Genomic DNA, 21,536 nt, shown 5'->3' with positions numbered 1-21,536 from the left:
GGGAAATAGTAAGCAGAAGGAATTACTAAAACCAAAATCATAAATAAAGCAAACTGTATGGCCCACCCCAGTAACAAGTTAAATAATGTTCATAAAGTTTCAAATTTCTGTGCCTGACCATTAAGTCACTCTCAAAATGAACTCACTTAACCAGTCAGTGGGCCTTTTTTCCTGGTGTGCTACCCAAATGTTCACTTGCCTTTCCTGTGAAGGACCACATCCTTCCTGTTAAGGTCTGACTTCCATCAAGCCTTCCCAATTACTGTATCCCAATATATCCTTCCCTCTAAATTCTTGCTGTTCTTATACAATTTAGTTTTTAGCTATTCTTCAAGAGGGCAAAAATGCCCCCTTAGAATTATTTTATTCCCAGTGTGTGTCAGGCATTTGCTAAAATTGGGATATACAAAATGACTGAGACTAATCCCTGTCCAGCAAGAGCCTTATCTTTTGGCAGATATGTAAATACCAGTAATAGCCACAGCCCCTAAGACAACTTATGGATAAGACAGGTGCTAAGTAATTATAAAATTCACTGAGTTAGAAATTTTCAAAGCAAAAAGAACTCTTAGAAATAATCTATGCCCTGGCTGGTGTGCCTCAGTGGATTGAGTGCAGGCCTTTGAACCAAAGGGTCACTGGTTGGATTCCCAATCAGGGCACATGCCTGGGTTGCAGGCCAGGTCTCCAGTGAGAGGGGACGATGTTTCTCTCTCTCCCTACCTTCCCCCCCCCCCTTCTAAAAATAAATAAATAAAATCTTTTTTTAAAGAAATGAAATAATCTAGTTTTATGTATCCTCTGAGTATCAGAAAATGGAGACTGAAGCCCAAAGAGGCTAAGTAACTCAGCCCAAGCTATAGCGCAGATGAGTGGTTGCTCTGACTTCTCAGCCAAACTACTTTCCACTATAATTTTCAAACTAAGGCCCAAGGATACCTGTGTGTCCACAACTTCAAGATTGATAATTTCCCTATAACTGCTTTAAGTTTATGTGTTTATATCAATAATAATTATTTTAAATTATCATAAACATAAACTGAATCATGTGATCATAACTAAACACTACTACACCACTGGATTTCACCAGACACTCTAGGGGATCCATGAACATATTTCCCAGGCTGAGAACAATTCACATTCCAGCATACTGCTTAGCAGAGTGGTCAATGTTATTTCTCATTCCAGTCAATTTCAAAATCCTCTCTACTCAAAAATGGCCTAAAACTCATCCATTCAATAAACAGTTAAGCTCCTACTATGTGGTAGGTGCTGTACTAGGAATCCTGGTTAAATGAAGAGGAGTAAGCTGGAAAATGGGTGGAAAAGTGATTGAGAAACTAAGCGTATAACCAACATTTCCTGTATGGCTTAATGCTGCCACTGCCTGACACTGGAAATTGTCCAAAATCCTTTATTAGAAGACTGTCTCTGCCAAATTTTTTGAGTACCAATTTCTTTTCCCAAGTTTTATATAACAAGCTCTCAAATATTTGTGGAATAGAAATTTAACATGGCAGGTTAACAACAGTCTTTTCAAAAGAGAATAGTCCAAAATGATATAATATTTAGTAAAGGAAATTAAAAGCTTGACAAGAAAAAAAATCATTTTCTGAACCTCCCAATCGTTTTTCCAAATTATAATAGGAGATCGTCTGCTTCTCTTCTTAAAAGGATTTTTTCTACTTAAACAGAACATTTAAGTAGTAAGCACATTACCCTCTTCCTATTACCACCCATTGAGTCAACAACTTTTAGCACACAGATGATCCTTTTGGATTTCGGTTCTTTGTTATTAGTGACTTACACTGAATCTGCCCAGAGTGTACTAATGTATTATTAATCATTGGGAGATAGATCCACATTAACCAGAGTTAGAACTAGCTTCCCAGTATAGTGCACCAAATGATTTATTTAAGTAAGATGTGGTTGATTTTTACAGGATTTTTCTAAAGTTTTCCTCATAGGTTCACTCAGATTCGTAAAAACAATAAAACAAATTTTCTCATACTTATTGGTATGATTAACCTTCAGCAACTAAACCTAGCTTATTCCCATTTAAAAACAAATTCTTTCAAGAACTGTTTGTTGGAATCAAGCAGTGTCTCTTTACTAAATGGGAAGGAGAGATTAAATGTGGGTGGGTGCGCGTCCCAGAACCTGACTATGCAGGGTCTCAATGACAGTTGAACAGTAACCTGACTTCAGGCTAGTCCCTCCATTCTGGTGTCGTTTCCACAGAAGGATCTACCTCCAGAGGAACCGAACCTGTCACAGGAAAATGCTTAAGACAGTGACAGGAGCCTAGGAAATGCCCATCTAGCTCTACACTGAGGCAAATGTAAACAGAACGTGCCTCACACTCTGCACCAACATATTCTCGAGCCCAGTCAGTGACGATAGCTCAGGGGCGCAAGGGGGCGGAGAGGCAATGCAGGACCCCTTGAGGGTCAGCGTGGGGAAGGCCGGGGCGCTGGGCGAAGGCAGCGGAAGCACTGCACTGCTCCCCCTCCCCGTCTGGATGTCTGACAGCAAGCGCAAGCCTCCTGACACTCCCACCCACCGCACCACAAGCCGGGAAGCAGCCCTGCCCGTTCGTGCCTCTCGGGTTGGCCCTCAGCCAGGGCGTCCAGGATCCAACACGTACCTCAGCCCGCCTGCCGCCCCTCAGGCACGCTCGGACGGGGTCCCGGCCGCTCTCGCCACCAAAAGCCTTACCTCCACTTCCGCCCACCGGGAGTGCCGAGGGTGTCGATCCGCCGGGTAGCGGAGCACCGAGTTTCCGATGGAACGAAACTGGACGGGGCGGGGACGGGGCGGGGACGGGGCGGGGACCTGCGGTGTACAGCGGGGGAGGCGAGTATGGTGCTTACCAACGGAGGCTGTGGGAGGTGAGGTGGCTCTCGAAAGCCACAGGACCCTGGAAATTGTGGAGGAGAATGCCACTCTACTGCATGAAGATCCTGAGAGCTGATCGTTTAAATTCAGCTAACGCTCCCGTGGCAAAGGCGCGAGATGTAGAAAGATGGATGACGCGCATTCAGCTTTCAAGGTCTCCTAGAGCTGAGTTTAGCCCGTACGGCTAGCGGACTAGGAATCATCCAGGGAGCTACCTCACGGTCTAGGCAGGAAATGACGTGGGATGGGAGAAGGTGGTGCTGGGAAAATGACAAAATACTCTTCTAGTTGCTTCTATTTTATTAGCAAAGAAAACAAAACAAAACCAGAAGAACATCCGTGAAAATGGAGGATGAGGGGCAAGGAAGGTTTGAGGAGAGTGAAATCTTTGTCTTGGATATTGTAAGGCAAATTGCCAAGAAAATGTGGTAAGGCTACCAGGCAGGGCTGAAAGCCTTCTTGGGATGTTATCCTAAGTTTAAAATGAAACCACTCATCATGCTTTTGTATGTTTTGCTGCTGTGATGTAGGTAGTAGAAAATTAGTTGTAAGCAAGGTCGGAGTTTTACAAGGCAGAAAGATCAGGGAGCAAAGGAGTTAAGAGTCTATGCAGAGAAGTGACATGGGGAATAATGGAGTTGAAGCTTGTGTTGCAGGGTTTTTAGAGGGATTTTTCTGGTCATCCTGGAATTGACCGCTGAGATTGAAAAAAGGGGGCAGGTAACTAGGGTGATCCCATTCTGTGTGAGATAACTGGTTCTTATTTGTTATCCTGACTTAATTATCAAAAGTGCCCCCTTTTCCTGTCAAAAGTGCCTCTGTTTGGACAATATATAATCACGCTAATGTCACCCCACATTATGAAGAAAGCCCGAAACAATTGGGGTCAGATACTTCTTCGAGTCTTACAAAGGATTTACCTAAATGGCTCTGAACCTAGTTAGAACCAGACATATAGGAGCCTGTGTTTAGTGCCATGAAATTGGAGATGAGCATCAGGACAAAGCTCTTGAGAGTTTATCTGCATGTGGGACTGTTTGTGATTAAGAGAATGCTACCTGCTTTCAGACCAGACGTTCCCAAAGATAAGAGACTTGTTGAAATGACTGGTTACAGCTGAAGGGAGAGTAGCATAACCATGAAGCAGAGGCATAACCATGGTGAGGGTGTTGCCACCTCTCACCCCCTAAAAACTTTACCTTTGGCTCATTTGTATGTCACATGAATGCCCACAAGGGAACATCCACAGCAGAGGGACACCAGTATCCAGGATGATTTGACCAGGCTCTTTCCAGGGTCACCCAGTGTTTAGGCAATGGACCTATGAATGGAGTAGCCATGGTGGCAGGGATGGAGCTGCCTCTCAACAAGGCAGATTCTAGACAGTGTGACCACCCCCATCGGCTGCAGTGGCCAATGTGCAGCCAGTGTTATACCTTCCCTCAAGAAGAGCAGACAGCCACAGGTGGATCAACTTGGTAGCAAGTTGATTTCCACAAACCCAGATACATATCCTGTGTTTGTGTTTGTCTTCCTGTCTGCAGGGTCCTAGCAAGCAATGCTCAGATTTCCCATAATATCACCTGGGACCAGGGACCCCCCTTTAGAGTGAAAAAGGTATGACAAAGGGGATGATACCACAAGATCCACTGGTTCTGTCATATATCACACACCCAGAAGCTGGTAGATAGAATATAAGGATAGAACATTAGAACAGTCTCTAACATCACAGCTAAGGCTTTAGCCTGGAAATAACATTTTGCAGGATTGGGATGCTGTGCTACGGGAAGCAGTATATATTTTGGTGTATATATATACCAGGGTGCTGCATCCATGAGTCCCTGATAGAGTCCTGGCTCTTCTAGCAGCAGAGAACACTCTGCCAGGGACACAAACTTCCTTTAAATCTAAAGCCCTCTCTTTGTTTGGGCTCCTCAGATAGGCAATAAAAAATTGATCCTATCATCAGGAGGAAATAGGAGCAGGATATTTCTGCAACTCAGACACTCACTGGACATCTTTTCCATGCCTGATGATATCAGTTAATAGGTAGTGCAGCAATCCTGGCAGGGCAGGGCATGGCAACAAGAGCTTAGACCATGGCCTGGGACAAAAAAACACAGGCATAAAGGTCTGGGCCACTTCAAGGAAGCAACCTAGACCAGCAGAAGTGCTAGTTGAGGGTGAGGGGAATCTAGAATGAGGGATACAGGGAGAAATAATGGAAATCACCATGACCTTGAGACCAAGTGTAGCAGAAGTCCATAACTCAACTTAATACTCCTGATGTGGCTATAACTGGACATCAGAATGAAGAATCAGTACAGGGCAAACTGAACACAATATGGCATGTGAGGGATGGACAGTAACGGAGGACACCAGAGCCAGCCCATATTTCTCTATTGTCCCTTCTATTCTCTGAAGTCTTACTTCTGGGAAAGCCTGCCCATTTGTACCTGTGCAAAGTTGGAAGAACTGACCAGAGTTCTACTGGGCCAGAAGCAGTCTTCAGCCAGACAGGCTGGCTCTCCCCTGGGGTAGCTGGGAGACATGTTATCCAGTGTATTCCAGAACTCCCCTTGAGACTGAGTTCTCAGGAATGCCTTCCCAACCACCTTTTATTGGCTTCCTTTCCTTTTCCCACTGGCTTCCCCACTCCCCTCCTGGTGCTTCCTGCTATGCCCTCACAAGTTATACAGCCTTTGAAACCGTATCTCAAGGATGGCTTCTGGGGGAGTCCAGTCAAGATATTATTAAAGACCAAAAAACAACTTATGTTTATTATGTCTCAACTATCTTTATGTGTTGAACTTGCACACCTGTAATACAAATACATCCCTAGAAAAAGAAGGTAATATTTTGCACAGACACTTTGAGTCCTAGGACTTTTAGCATGGCTTCATTTTTCTCTCCTTTACATCAGAAGACATTTCAAAGTGTTGCTCCAGCATGCAATAACCCAACTGCCCTAGGATCATCCATTTTCAAACACACAAGAAACACAAGTCAGAGACCTGGTAGTAGATGTTGGTAGAAAATTAAGTTTTCTGTGTCCCTGACAGTGGTACCCTGCTTATGGTGAAATTAAACCCTTTTGTTATCTCCCCTTTGAGTCTCAGTGACAGGCCATTTCTCAAATGAGGCAATCCTCATTACCTGTTATAGAAAACAAAGAAGAAGATGCTACTAATCACATCACAGATGGAGGATATTTGCAAATGCAAAGGGGATCCTCTGGGCTATGAGCCATCATTGTGGACAACACACCAACTTGGTTGGAGTGTATGCATCAGCCTAGGCAAGGGCCAACAACACTGAATGCATTTCAGTTAGGTCGTAGGGTGTGTTGGATTTCAAAGGAAAAAGGTTTTCTTCCTAGGTCACAGTCTCTTGAGACTTCTTTGCAACTGTACCTTCCTTAATAAGTAAGGAGCCTTCCTCTCTCCCAAGTATTCACCACAACCTGGCAGGCACAGGTCAAGCAGTTAAAAGCAACAAGGGCACTCACTGCTAGAAATCACCTGTGACAGGATTATCGGCGACGTGGACCAGGTTAGAACACTAGGTTTCCTGCCAGCTGCAAGCAAAAGTCCACGCAATGAGAAGCACACTGTAAAAACACTCACAAGCCCATCCCCATGGCACAACCCCCAACTAGGTCTAGGCTTGGGAGAAAGAAAAAGATTTTCCCTTTAATCGGCTTTGAAAACATCAACTAGTTACAGGACAATTTACAAGCATCTCAGCAGATTTTTTTCTTTTAAGCTGCCTCTTGCGGTCCTTTCCATTTTGTCTTTTCCTTCTGTCTGCCTGCCTAAGGAAAAGAGGATAATGAATGAGTGTTTCAGTTTCAACCGGACTCTGAAGGTCACTTTCCCAAAGAATTTAGTGTTAGTCACAGGTTTTGTATAAGAGCTTTTGACATTCACCAGGCTCCAAAGACAAAAGGCACTTCCTCCCCTTCACCCAAGAAATTGACTGTTTCTATGTGAGTCAGAACCTTGAGAGGGATCAATTCCTGGGATGTGCAGGGGCCTATAGGGACCTCTAACACTGCTTAATCTAACTTCTGGCTCATCCAGAAAGCACCTTATACAGGTTGGTCACCTAGCACTACAAGCCCCCCCCCATCACAGTCCTAAATGCTGGAGGAGAACCCGAAACCCATAAGCGGGGTGAGGGTACTTGGAAAGTCCGGTACCCCTCTCCCTGACTGTCTTTCACCAACAGCACATTTAGACCCACCACACATATCCCTCAAAATAGCTAACTAGTTAGGGTTCAGCACAGGCAGCAGAATCTGAAAAGACAAAAATCAAAAGTAAAAAGGAGCCTTTTAAGAGCAAGAATGGCCTCTGGTTCATCTAAAGAGCAGGAAGTTTATCTGAGGGTGTTACAGAAGCTCCTCAGGGGAGTGGGTTGCAAGGTAAAGGAAGCGCATCTCATTCAGCTTTTACAAACTATAAAGGAATACTACCCTGTTTTTCCTGATGAGGAAACCTTAGATATTGGGAAGATGCAGGTGATAGGTTAAGAACTTTACATGACATTGGTGTTTCTATTGGAACTCAAAACTTAGTAACTTGGGGGCTAGTCAGGACTGCTCTCCTGACCATATGGGCTAGGAAACCAGAACTAGTCAAAAAGGAAGATAAAGAGTCTAGTTCAAGAGAGGAAGTTATATGTAATGTAGCAGAAGAACCAGCTATGAAAGTTCTGCCTACAGCACCACCAGAGGCCCTGCTTCATAGCTGTTGCTACTTACTTCAACCCTGGGAGAGTTTCTCCTCACAGGATGACTCATTACCAAGAGAGCCAAAAAATTTAGTCAGATATCCTGTTAGGGCCATGCAACAGTGCCTTCAGCAGGCAGGAGAGGCTGGGGATTCAGATGCCCATTCAACCTTACCCATTATAGTCAGGGGTCAAAGAAATGTCCATGAACCCCTTCCTTTTTCCCTTTACAAGGATCTGAAAAAGAGCATCAGAGAAAATGGGCTTCAGTCTCCTTATACTAATGGGGTATTTCAAGCCATCACTGACAGCTATAGAATGGCCCCTTGTGACTGGGTTGCTCTGGCCAGGACAGTCTTAACCCCAGCTCAGTTCACAGTGGCGTTTGGAGTACTCTCAGCTAGCCGGCCACCAAGCGGCCAAGAATGCCCAAATGAATAATCCTGTTATCCTCCCTATGATGCTTGGGTCTGGTGATTTTGCCACCACTATGGCTCAAGCCAGGCTTGATCCTCATGCTTTTAGTCAAAGTGCTCAAATTGCTCTCAGAGCCATGAAGGCTGTGCCTGATTCTCAGGCCAGGGAAATTTATTCTTTTACCAATATCGGTCAGGGTGCTTTGGAGGCATATATTGACTTTGTTGATCACCTCCAAGAACCTATTGAAAAGCAAATAGATAATGACAGAGCAGCCAAAGCTCTTTTGTGGCAGCTAGCTTATGAAAATGCTAACAAAGACTGCAGGACCATTATAGGACTCCTGCCAACTACCACCAAAGACATCAGTGAGTTTATCAAAGCTTGCCAAGATGTCAGCACAGAGCAGCATAAGGCTTCTCTCCTAGCTGCTGCAATTAAGGGAGACCCCAGATATTACAATTATGGAAAGCCCGGTCACCTGCATAAGGACTGTAAATCCACAACGGAAGGGGGAAAGGGTAATTACAAGCTTCCCCCCAAGGATTGTCCATGCTGTGGCAAGGGCAGACACTAGGCAAAGGAATGCTGCCCTAAATTTGACAAAAACGGCCAACCTATTCAGGGAAACTTCCAAGGGGCTACCTGCTCCAGCACTCCCAACCCCAATCAGAGCTTTCAGAACCGCAATCAACATCAGGGAATACAGGGAAATGCACAGTTTCCAATCTTTGTGCAGCAGCCCACAGAAGCTCAGGGCTAGACTTGGTCACCACAACAAGCTCACCTTAAAGGAACAGGGTCAGGTAATCATAGTTCCCACTGGTGTCTGGAGACCTTTACCCCTGAAACAGTTGGTTTAATCTTAGGGAGATCCAGAATTCCTACCAAAGTCATTTTTGTTCAGCCAAAGGTCATTGACTCAGACTGTTACAGAAAAAACAAGGGGGGCCTGGGACAATATACTATTATTGAAAGAAGCCCCCAGGTCCGTTATGTCCGCCACCCGAGGAAAGACGTCTCTCAATGCCAGAGATTCGTGAAAAGGAAAGGAAATGTTTATTTAATGCTATACAAACTTAAAGTAGTGACCTAATGTCTTTATCAAAAATCCCAAAGTCCCTTAAAACACCCACAAAAAGACACAGTCCTTCCTTCCTTCCCCCTTTGCCCAGTTCAGAGTACCATATCTCAGGATAGGAAATAGAAGTCCATGGCTCAGGCAGTCCTCTGGTTATTCCCAGTCAGTACTTCATCTTAACTGGGAGACCTCCCTGGGTTCCCGGCACCCTCAGCTGAGTTGCCGGGATCTCTGCTAAAACCAGGTGGTGGTTCCCCCTTCTAAAGCTGCGGGGGTCCCCACTCTGGCAAAGGTATGTGGTCCTCTCTCCCAGGGCCTCAGGAGTCCCCACTCTGTCAAAACCGAGTGGTTCTCTCCTCAATGGCTGCCGTGTCTGGATTTAAATCCCCATGCCAATCTTCCTCTGCAGCCCCATTTCTGACTCCTCCTACACTCAGCCACACTTGCCCTCAATCTGCTGTCTTCTCCAGCTTTTCTGGTCACCATCGTGGGTCTGGGCAGGTGTCACCCTATGTCATGGAGCCAATCTTCTCCGAGCTCCCACACAGGTGCTGTAACTCGGGGGACCTGCCCCCCAGTTACATCTTTGGGGGGAGGTCCCTTTCCATCCCCCTGGCCTTGAGCATGGCCATAGCTATTTAGCATATCTAAGTGACCAGCCAAAGGCTATAGGTATGCTAAATGACCATGCCATGGATTAGCTGCAAAGCTGCCCTGCATGTTCTTGCTCTGTGTGTCCCTTCCCCCGACTCACACCTGTGGGGGAAGGGGTGGAGACATCTTAAAATCTCCTGGACACCTTGAGTTCTGGACCCCATTTCAAATGCCTATTTGGGGTCCCCCCTCTTGGCTGCACCCTGTAACAAGACCATCATGGGGAAATTAAAATTATGCTTAAAGCTTCTGGTTATCATATCATTCCTGCCCAAACTCGTATTGCCCAGTTGCTCCTATTCCCCTACATAATCTCAAGACTCAGAATACAGTGAGGGAAGAGGGAGGTTTTGGTAGTACAGACAATCAACCAATTTTTTTGGACAGAATCAATTAAATTAAATAAATCAACCTTACAAATAAAGGATGAGACCTTTCATGGTCTCATAGATATGGGAGCCGGAGTCTCCATTATCTCAAATCAGTTTTGGCCTCCGGAATGGCCTCTAACAGACAGCAGAATGCCTGTAACAAGTGTTGGAGGAGTTTCTCAACCACAAGTCAGTGTATGAGATAGGGGACTCAAGACTTGGAAAATTTTACCTTAAGATGAAAAAGTTATAAGTCTAGCAAGTAATGTGTATGTTAAGCTTTTGTTTCAGAAACTACAGATAAGGCCCATTCTGGCTCCCTGGAAAAGCAGCCAACCTCCTGGGGCACTGGTTTGAGATTACCGCCTGGAGACCTGTTGGAGGTATCCGGGCCTTTTGTGTGACCTCCCCACAGCCCCTTGGGAACAGCTAACTGCCGAGAACAGAGAACAGGAATGCTGCAGCTTCGTTCACCTAATCCTCCCTGAATTTCAAAGCCCTCACTGCACCTTGCTTGTCCTCCCCCACCCCCCTTATAAAAAATTCTGGCCAGGAAAGAGAAGGCAAGATGGTTTATTAGGATATGAACCAGCCATATTCTCAGATCGCCAGCCATCTGAATGAAGCGCCCATAAAAGATTCAATCGCTGTAATTGGTTATTGGATTTGGTAGTGACAGTCATGCTGGTGTCTTTTCCAGTTACATATGGGCTCTTAAATGTTACGGACCAGAAGGAAAGGTAGGGAGAATTCGACCATATATCCTACCTATGCCCTTTAATATTTGGGGCCGTGAGCTCCTCAGTCAGTGGGGGATGCAAATCTGTCTGCCACATTTTCCCTAGTGGCCACGGCTCTTATAACTCCCCTACTGCTTATCTGGCTCTCCAATATGCTGCTATGGGTTGATCAGTGGCCACTTAGAGGAGAGCAACTTGAACAGACCTGCCTTTTAGTTAAACCACAATTAGAGGCGGGTCATATTGAACCCTCTAAGAGCCCTTGGAATATTCCTATTTTTGTTGTACCAAAGAAATCTGGCAAATGGAGGCTTATTCATGATCTAAGATAAATCAATGAATCCCTACAACCTATGGGACCCCTACAGCCAGGAGTCCCCAATCCAGCTTGTGTTCCCAAAGATTGGCCACTTTTAGTTATTGACATAAAGGATTGTTTTTCTTTACAATCCCCTTAGTAGAAAAGGGTTGGGAGTGTTTTGCATTTTCCCTCCCAATCATTAACAGTTCTCAGCCTTTAAAGTGGTTTCAATGGGGAGTTTTGCCTCAGGGAATGCTTAACAGCCCAACTATCTGTCAGCATTTCTTTCATACAGCTATTCAGCCAGTAAGAGAACAGTTTCCTAATTCAATTATCTATCATTATATGGATGGCATCCTAATTGCAGCTCCATCACAAGATATTTTAGCAAAAAGCAAGTCTCAAAGTAGCTTAGGTACAATGCAGGCCTGATTCCCTGTGGGAGAACCTATCCATGGGCGTGGGTCCTGAGCATCTCTGAGTGGGAGCTGGGCCCACGCCACACAGAACTGTCTAATATAGTGTTCTCTTTCTTTTCTTAAATTTCTGGTCTGTATTCTAATGTCAGTTAGCAATGTTGGTGCAGTATATGTAGAACCTGGCAGTAAATAAAACAATTAGACATAAATCGCAGTACTAGCTATTGAGGCAACTAGATACTACTATAGCTTTGTATTTTCATTTTTGCCTCAGATTTACCATACTTTGACCTAGAGAAAATCTGAAGCATGAAATTTCTGTGGTTTTTAGTCTTAAGAAGCACTATGACAGGCAGTTTCCTGCTTTTTACATTTTTTAAGCATTAAATGAACACCTATAGTGTTTCATACTGCATGGCGTATCAGTTTGTAACAGACCATAATTAGTATAGAATCTAATCCTCAAAACAACTATAATTTTTCATATCTTGGTATTTCTTTTTTTTTTTACCAAAGACTGACAGTTTCTTGGTCTTCTGTTTCTAAGCCCCTTGCTGGCAGATTCCTGACTTATTCCTCGTTGTGGATACCACAGAGCCTTATACAGGTATTCGACACACCCAATAGCACTAACCACAACTTTATATATATATTATTATCTATTTGTTTACCTTTGGGGGTCTCCTTCCACTAGGATATAAACTCCTTGAAGAAAGGAACTTTATATTGTTCACCCCTGTCTCACACATAGTAGATGGTTAATGACTAAGCAGTGAATGCAAAACTAAAAACAATAGTAAGAGCAATATATGATGCTAGTGGCAGAATTGGGCCTATTTCCAGTTGCCTAATTCAAAATATGCTTTATGATAACTTAAGGGCACAGAAAACGTGAGCAAAATTTGATATGTAACTCTTGACAATGTAGAAATGATTGAGAGGTTTCACCAAGCACCATCCAATTTTGTCATCCTTCACTGCAGGCTTTTATGGTTTAAGACCACAAGGATGACTTAAAAACCTCAAAGGTTGTAACAATTAAAACTCTATTTTAGCAATTCTCAGATTGGGCTTATTGGTTTAGGAAGCCCCTTGCATCTTTTGTTTTTAGCTTAATCTTGCTATTGTGTATTGCTAGCAAATGCCTCTCTACGTGGACTTCAGCACCTATATTTCTTGTCAGTTTCAGGACTCTGTACATGCAAAAGCCTCAAAATAGTCAAATGTCTCCTATCAATTTTACAGCAAAGCTGAACTCTGTGGTTTTCCACTTACTTGCTATTGCATATTTTATTTAAAAAAAACTGTAAATAAAGCTGGATCTACATAGGAATATGGTGTTTCAACAGTGTTACTCCAACCATATGGCCACTGCTGCCACCCAGCACAATCATGCAGCTGTGTTTACCACCTGTGTTTATATCCGGGTGTCCCTGGACATGGGCTGTGTCTGTAGGTGGTCTGGAAGAGAACAGTGAAATTGTGAAAGTCACTTACTACCAGAGAGATTTGACAGATATGGAACCTGGAGAGAGGGAAGTTGGTCAGAATGTAAAAATGACTCATCTTAGTGACATAGGCATCTGTCTGCCCTGTTACTGCAGAGAGGGCAAAGAAAAGCTACATCTTGGTTTTCTGTGAATAGGAATTTAGACTTATTTACTTCTAAATGAAAGAGTTATAACTAAATCTAAGATAGCATTTTCACTTATTTTAAACTGCCAGGTGTTGGGGTTTTTGTGAGTGTTTGTTTTGTTTTTTCTTTTAAAACTTTTCACTTGAAGGTCTTCTATACTTCAGTGAGAAAAGGGCCACTTTGCATTTTATCATTAGTGCCTGCAATCATAGAAAAGACATAGAAAATAATACCATATTTCAAGTTTATTCCACTCATGTGATATTTCCCCTGATAGATGGGGGATTAGGGCAGCAGACTGTCTGGCTTGTCATGTTATACATCTGTCAAGGAATGTCACCTCATTTGGAGAAAAAGCACCAGTTAAAGTTTCACTTGGTCAGAGACATGTTGCTGGCCTCTTGGCTTTTGTATGGGATTTGAGTCCTATTATGTAGGCTTCCAACTTCCAGGAGTTTCAGAAATGCCTTGCATACAGTTTGTCTGCCTGGCTTTATATTTCATTTCTTTTTGTTTCAATGTGACAATTTTCACCTGATTCCTTTCATTGCTTGGCTAACACCTTGGTTTCTCACAAGCCCAATAAAAGATTTTAAACTCCCTAAAATTAGTTTTCTCATTCTGTTTTCAGTTGATTTCACCTAAGTTGACTCAGCTGTGCTCCCCTTGAAGGTATTGACTATAGTTTCAAAAGGCAAGTTGAAACATCAGTGTGAAAGATGCCCATTTAGTGTGTCCACGGCAGCTAGGGCCTGGCTGCTAATGACAGTGCATTCTGAAGGATGTGTCCTGCCCATCTGCATGTAGCTGCCTCATGTAAGCACATCTTCAACACAGCTCCTTGTATGCTACTGCTGGGCCAGTTCCCAGCAGGTCAGAACTCTCATACTTTCCATGTAATTAAAGGATAAGGAATATACGAAAAATTAAGAGCCAAAGTAATTTCCAATTCACCCTTTAGACAAAGGTCTGAATCTTTGTTCTTTATGACTGAACACTTATAGCAAAAGTGATAACCATGGAGTGCAAACAATTGATTTGAATAAGAACTTATTTTTCCACCCCTTGTGGAATTTGAGCAGTGAAATACTAAAAATAAAAAACATATCCATAATATGTGAAAAATCAAGGGTTAACTGTAGTTTGTTGGTTTAAATATAGACAGATAAATTGATAGATATAGCTAGAAATACAGTGTGTCCTCATTTAGGTCATTGAGAGGCTCTCAGAAGCTGTGACCTTTAAGCAAAATGACATATAATGAAACCAGTTTTACCACAGGCTAATTGATATAAACAAGAGTTAAGTTCCTACACATATTTCTGATCACAAAAAATCACCAAGCTTCTAAGTAGACTCAAAATCTAATTTTAAACTGAAATATATGTGAGCTATATAAACATTTATGAAAGATTAACGGAAACAAGTAAGATTTTCCAACCTGCTTATTCCAGTTCAGGGCCACAAGAGTTTGGAGCCCATCCCAGCAGCTGAGGGCACAGGCAGGCCCGACCCTGGACAAGACACCCTTCCATTGCAGGGCCCATTACACGTCTCACACTCACATAGGTGGGACACTGTACACACATGCAGAGCTCTGGGATGTTGTAGGAAACCAGAGTCCACAGAGAAAACCCTCACAGAAATGGAGAGAGAGTGTATACTCCACAGACAGTGACCTCAGCTGGAATTAATTGTTTTTATTTTCTCATCAATGTTTTAAAAAAGTGACATTGAATGAAACTGCATTATTCAAGGATATATTGTATAGATTAACTACACATAGAGTTTAGAAGCCTACATTCTTAGCCAGGCCTGATATCAGCCCTGATCAGATGCATTTTTTGACTGCTTGAGAGTTCTAGTTATCTCATTTTAAAAGAAAGTGGTCAGGAGGAAGAAACTCAAAAGTTACTTTAAGTTCTAAAATCCCATGACAACACTTTTCAACAAACAACTATTCTTAGTGAGTTTTGGCTGAGCTACAGGGCCTTCTCTCTGGCAAATTTATCTGCTCTACCATCTGCACAGAGCAGAACATATGGGTGATGGTAATGGAGTTTTTCCTAATAACTATATGACAGTGGTAGTGGATCATACTAATTTTTCTTGCTGCTCTATTAAAGGGACTTTTTTTCCCTCTTATATACTTTGTTCTTTGAATTTGTTACCTGGAAAGCCATTTTTAAAACTGAGAACTTCTGATTGCTTTCTCTGACTTTGAGGCAGATTATAGTCCTCTTCTATTTCCATACCTCTTTGTTCCTCTGTCCTGGGTCACTTTCATACCCCCTCAGCCCCTTGCCCCATGAACTAATTGCTTTGCCTCTTAGTCCCTGACTAGGTTACTGCAGTAGAAAACCAAACTATAGCAGGTTAGCTGTGAAGTAAAGTAATAAAGAGAACAACAATGTTATTTACATGAATTGCATTTTCAACTTTCTTTTTAATTGAATTCCTACTTTTCCACAAAGTAATTTCTTCTTACCTTGGCCACACTTTTTCAGATCCTGGATGTGTGGGTCTGTGTTGATTTGCATTATTATTATTATGTTTTACATATATTTAACATGATGCATATTCATCCTACTAACAGATTGGAGACTTAAATAAGTGCACAGACGTGAATGATAGATTTTACTTTAGCACACGCATATGTTTTCTTTCTTATAAACAATAGCTTTTTAGGACTATAGACTTGTAAGGATTCCTACTAATGTTTTATTTGAGAACAAATGCAGGAAATGTCTCTATGTAATTATAATTTTATCCTAGAAATTTATATACTATGTTTGCTGATTTCAAATTGTGAAAGAAAATTTCAGTGATTGCTGTTACTCCTTTCACATCATTTTGTGTCTTAGATATGTTTAATTATAATTCTTATTGCTGTTAAGTATCTTTCTGTTGTAAGCATTTATTTGTTAAAACACATTTAGAAGGATGTTGTTATTCTTTAGGAAAATCAGTTTTAAATCAAAATTTATAGCCCCTATTTTCCTTGGTTATAATGCTGGAAAGGGGAAATGAAATACATTGCCGTACCAATTTTTGTCTCCCACCCCCCACCCACTCATGGGTTTTGACATGTTTTAAGAGAAATAATAGATAAATTAATTCTCAAAGAATTTAGAATGTCCTACCTGAACTAGCAAGTCAGTTTCCCACATCCAACAGAGGGAAGAGCTTTATGCATTTTTAGTTGACCTATATTTACAGAATTTTCACATTACTTTTCTTTCTTGGTTTACAACACAGTAATTCTTTCGTTTAAAGATGTCTAAGTTCCAAACTCACTAAATCGTATACCTCAAATATGTGCAATTTTTGTATGTGAATTATAACTCAACAGAGTCGATAATAATTTTTTTAAATGTCTAAGAGATCTGTGTTTAACTGACCCTAGAGGCAGTGCAAATCTAGAAAGCACTTTCAAAAAAGATTTATTTTCTGTGCAAAACTAATTGCCTAGACACCGATTCAAAGATATCCTCTGTACATGTATGTATATTGCAGCACTTCAAGCTTGTTTTTCAAAGCAACAGATCATGACAATGCCTCTTGTACTCCAGGCATTACTCTTTTTCTGTATATGACCTCTCTAGATTTCTGTAAATTAAGCTAATCTACTATAAAGACATTATAATTATAATTTTTGCAATATTTATTTTCCAAAAGCAAAATTAAAAAAACATTTTTTGGATCATGGAAGGTGATGAGGATAATGAAAAATCCTGTGTTATACTTTTTAAAATATTTTGTGCTCAGGTCTTATTTGATAAATATTTACAATTAGTGCTAATACAAACTGACTGCCTAAGAGAATTTGTTGGGTGAAAATCTTTAATAAATAAGAAAGGAACAGCTGAAACTCTGAAGAAGCTATCTTTCTTGCTTGTTTTTTTAAGTACATGCTAACATATTTAAATTCGCAAATTTTGAGTGGGACAAAATAAAGGACTGTCCTATTGGTTAGGTTTATTACAATAGTGTAAGCAGTATTTGAGGATAGAAATAATCCCAGGCACTAGGCTGCTGTCACAACTCATCTTTTTATAATGCAAGCGTGAGAAAATTATTAGCCTTTTAATATTTTAATGTACTTATTTAATGAATGTATATGCATATTGTAGTTCACACTATATCCACACATTCACATTATTGTGATCTGTATTGGAAATTTAGAAATATAGGCATTTGTAAGCTTCATATGAAAATGAGTAATGAATTAAATAAACATTATTACTATTACTTTTGAAAAATGACAATACAAAATTATTCAAATGTGTTTTAACACAATCCTGACTAGAAACCTGATAACTACATGTCACACAGTTTTAAATCACCAGAGATGGTGTGCATGTCATGACCTTTAATGAACCTAAATAACTAATTGTGAATATTGACCTTCGTATAAAATATAATTATAGAATGCATGTAGTTCTGTCATGGAACTACAAAGCTTCTGTCAAAGCTTTTTACTTTATTCAGTGAGATTTCATACTATGCAAGCATACAAACTAATAGAAACAGCAAATTAACTTTATAAACTTGAGAGTCCTTACATTTTTTAAAAAATAGAAATTCGAATATTTTATATTGTAGAAGCATTTTAATGAACTATTCTTCCAAGCGCCTAAGAAGGCAGCTTATTTAAATATGAAATAACAAAATACAATACATATAAAAATCATGGATCATATGAAATTATGCTGACTTTTTTCAGCATATCTAATAATTATGAATAAAATTAATATTGCTAATGATATTTACAATTAATTGTCTTCAATTGTTGAGAAACACTTAGAGACAAAAAAAAACCTTATTTAATATACAAAATCTATGCGAGTCTGAGCTGTTAAAATCTCCATTTAATTTTGGTTCCCAACACACCCCAAGCTCTTTTCAGGCCATCATAAACAAAATGCATGCAGAAATATTATATGCTTGTCCAGGGAGTGCCCATGCTTCATGGGTGATCAGTAGATTGTGGCCACTAGAACATTCCAGAAGACTGAAGCAAACATTTCAGTTTGTGGGTGATGGTGGTGGCAGACATCAAATTCTAACTTCTTTTGCATACATAATTCATTTTAGATTCATAGGGATTGATTATATCCTGTGGCCTTTTATTTCCTCAAAATCACATTTTCATAGTGAGGAGAAAAGTTGTTATAAAACTAGAAATGGCTGGCAGCAGGCAAGTGAGACTATAAGCTAACTAATCAAAATTATAAAGAATTAAGTGGAAGTAGATAGAGAAGAAAGTTGAGTCAATAGACTGACTTCAATTTCTTCTTTTCTTCCTACTTCTTTTCCTCTCTCTCTTCTTCCTTACATTTTAATTTTTGAACAGAATGAATGGTTCTGAGAAAATTACTTCTTTTTTTTAACAGTAATAAGCACATTTAATAACTTGTCATTTTAACTTTCAGTCTCATTTAATCTAAAGGCAGTGGCAAATTAAGGAAGCCCCCCCCCACAAAAAAAAATGGCCCCAACTCAAGGAGCCTCCCTCTTTGTCTTTGGGCAAGTCTTGTCTGACAGGTAGTCCAAAGGATTGCTGTGGTCAGGCCAGCAGTAGACACCATGGGTCAGTGCCCTCTACTGCCTGGCACACATGCATGTGCACACACACACTCTTAAGAAAATGTTGAAAATAGAATTTGGAGATAACAACTATGGAAAAGTGTTGCAGTGGGTGAGTGAGGATGGTCCTTCTAGAAATCACATTCCAGATGGGGGGTGTGAGGAATTGGGGGGGTGCAACTGTGAGGTCTCAGGACTTCTGAATATTTAGATTCTCTTTTGCTTTAGCCCTGTTTTAACCCAACTTGCATCATCGTGTCTCATCAATCACAGTTTAAATATTTATTTTCCCCACATTTCTTTCATCTTTAATGTAAATTGAGGTCCTCAGCAGAATTCTATGTAAAAAGAACTCTGAGAGCAGCATTCTAATTTTTAAAAAAGTATCTGATTTATACATTTCTCTTTTGTGGCTGACCTACTCATCATAGGAAGATTGTATACTAGTATTTTGCTTCCAACAGCTCTTAAGATCATTTGTGGCCTGTGCAACTGGAGAATTGTGTTTGGGAGGTTTAGAGCTGCCTAGTCACTATGCCTCTTCTTTCTAAGCCTCGAAGTGAATAGACAGTCTACACTGGCAAATCCTTAGGCCTAAAGATCTATTAGGTACTTTGTTCTCTTAGTTATATCACCTCTTTTTTCCTTTATTACAGGAAAGCGTTCAGAAGAACCAGCTTATACTCTCAAGAAAAAGAAATCAGGAATCTTATGCTTTGGATAAACTAATCCAAATCAGGTGAGTTGTCAGTTGTTTACTGTTAAATGTCACATATAGAAAACCACTACAGAGATCCGGTAATTGTTATCCAACATTGTACAAATACCCTAATTTTCTGTCCAAGTCATTAAGTTTAAAGAGAAAGCAAAAGTGAGATGATATTTCATACCTGACACTAGTGATTTTTGTTTTTTGCATACCGACTTGGCAACCTTGTCTCTCAGCTTGCTCTGCAGATAATGACTAATGTTGTTATATAAATGGTCCAACCCAGACTTTCTATTTTTATTATAAATAGTGTTGAAATTTTAGGAATTCATTTCTTTCAGGCAGTGCCTAAATTCAGCTGTGACTTATATCTATGCACAAGTTGGAAAATGTACTCTGGAGTCACACATCTGAAAGGAAATGGCAGCTCTCCACATACGTAGGAAAGGGTAAGTCAAAAGAGGTAGTTTTGTTCTTATTTATTCTGTGAATTACATTTCTATTTTAAAATATTTTAATTTTGCTGTTTGACATCTAGGGAAGAAGTCATCATCCATACTAAAGTTTATTGTTAATGCTAGCAAAGTGGTAATGATAGTGGGAAATATTAGAAATATGTCATTTTAATTTTTCAGACTTTGTAAAACATGTCTTTTCCCATATCTGTTCAAACTTAACTACAAAAGGCAAGACTCCAAATGGACTATAAACCAGCTGACATTTATTTTCTTAAAATATAATTTAACATAACAAGACAGATATATGAAGAAGTTCACTACTAGGAAAAAATGATGTGGATGTGAACAGTGTGATTTCCTTTTAATATTTTATTTTTAAAAAGTCAAATGAAAAAGGAACTACTAAGCAAAATATGTTTCAATTCAACAAGTTAATGAATGCATGCTAGCTTGTTTTCTAAATTGTTCAGTTATATATGTTTAAAAATACTTTTACAGTTTATGAAGAGCTACATAAAGTGTTACCATTATTGTATGCACAGTATGCCTTCAAATACATAATCAGTATCATGTGAAAAACCATAATTATATTATTCAGTTTATATCTGGATATATTCAAAATAAGTACTTAACTTATAGGTAATATTTACATAGCCAAAGCAGATTTTTTTCCTCTTTCAAACCTTTGACTTAAAAACAAAATGTGTACAGAAAAGAAATCCTAAATATGAATTATAGTAAGGCATTAATAACATATGGTTTGTGTCATTGTCATTTACATCAGTTTATAAAAAGTGACTAAGAATAGCTATTGAATACCATTAATTATGCAATTAAAATGAACAGATGAATTTTTTTTCCCAGATCAGTTGCCCAAACTCAGGAGAACAGAATTTTTTTAAGATTTTACTTTCAGCTGACAGCCATGGCAACCTTTGCTCCATAGAAAGCTCTTATTATTTTTCCATTTTGAGGTAAATTGATGTACAATTAGTGTACATATTGATTACACCAATGGCAGAAATGCATATAAACCAAAGGAAGGTACCTTTCAAGTTAAAAAAAAAACAGAGAAAAGAAAAGAAAAACAACCTAGACTGGAAGTGTATTTGCCCCTCAATTGACACTCTTTCATGAAGTTGAATTAAAGTAATTGTCTTTGGTAACTAACTCTATTTACCATGTGTGTATATTTTCCACCATTCTAAATATGCTTCTCAATGTATTTCATGTAAAACATATGAGATGTTAAAAATTCATTCTTTCTATGTACTCTTAGTTCAGAAATGACATAAAAAATCAGTTTTAAGGTATAAATTCTGTAAGCCATGTGTATAGATTTAATTTTTGCTAAAATTGTGTTTGTACACAAATTCTTTGAAATAGAGTCCTCTTTGAATGTTAGGCAATACAAACTTTACAGCAATAGTTGATTATTAGAACAACATGGTATAACATCTTGATAAAATTAAATATTTCACTGTTAGCCTTCATAATCCTACAGAAAAATGTGCGTGCAACACATGAGG

General features: G+C 40.1%; 1 protein-coding gene across 4 annotated transcripts in view; it reads right to left on the bottom strand.

The window, feature by feature from the left end:
* Positions 1–3,111, bottom strand: part of EXOC2 (exocyst complex component 2) — a 262,089-nt gene extending 258,978 nt beyond the window's left edge. Inside the window, exon 1 of one of the 4 annotated variants that reach the window (XM_028511621.2) lies at positions 2,874–3,111. The gene's annotated coding sequence lies outside the window, so the exon portion shown is untranslated. Of the gene's footprint in view, positions 1–2,563; positions 2,584–2,647; positions 2,771–2,873 lie in introns of those variants that run through there. The other 3 variants (XM_036026609.1, XM_028511622.2, XM_036026608.1) reach the window with 3 other exon arrangements.
* Between the last annotated feature and the right edge of the window lie 18,425 nt (positions 3,112–21,536).

This window comes from Phyllostomus discolor, chromosome 5 (assembly GCF_004126475.2).
Source record: "Phyllostomus discolor isolate MPI-MPIP mPhyDis1 chromosome 5, mPhyDis1.pri.v3, whole genome shotgun sequence".
Lineage (NCBI taxonomy): Eukaryota > Metazoa > Chordata > Mammalia > Chiroptera > Phyllostomidae > Phyllostomus > Phyllostomus discolor.
This window is presented reverse-complemented; position numbering and strand designations above follow the sequence as displayed.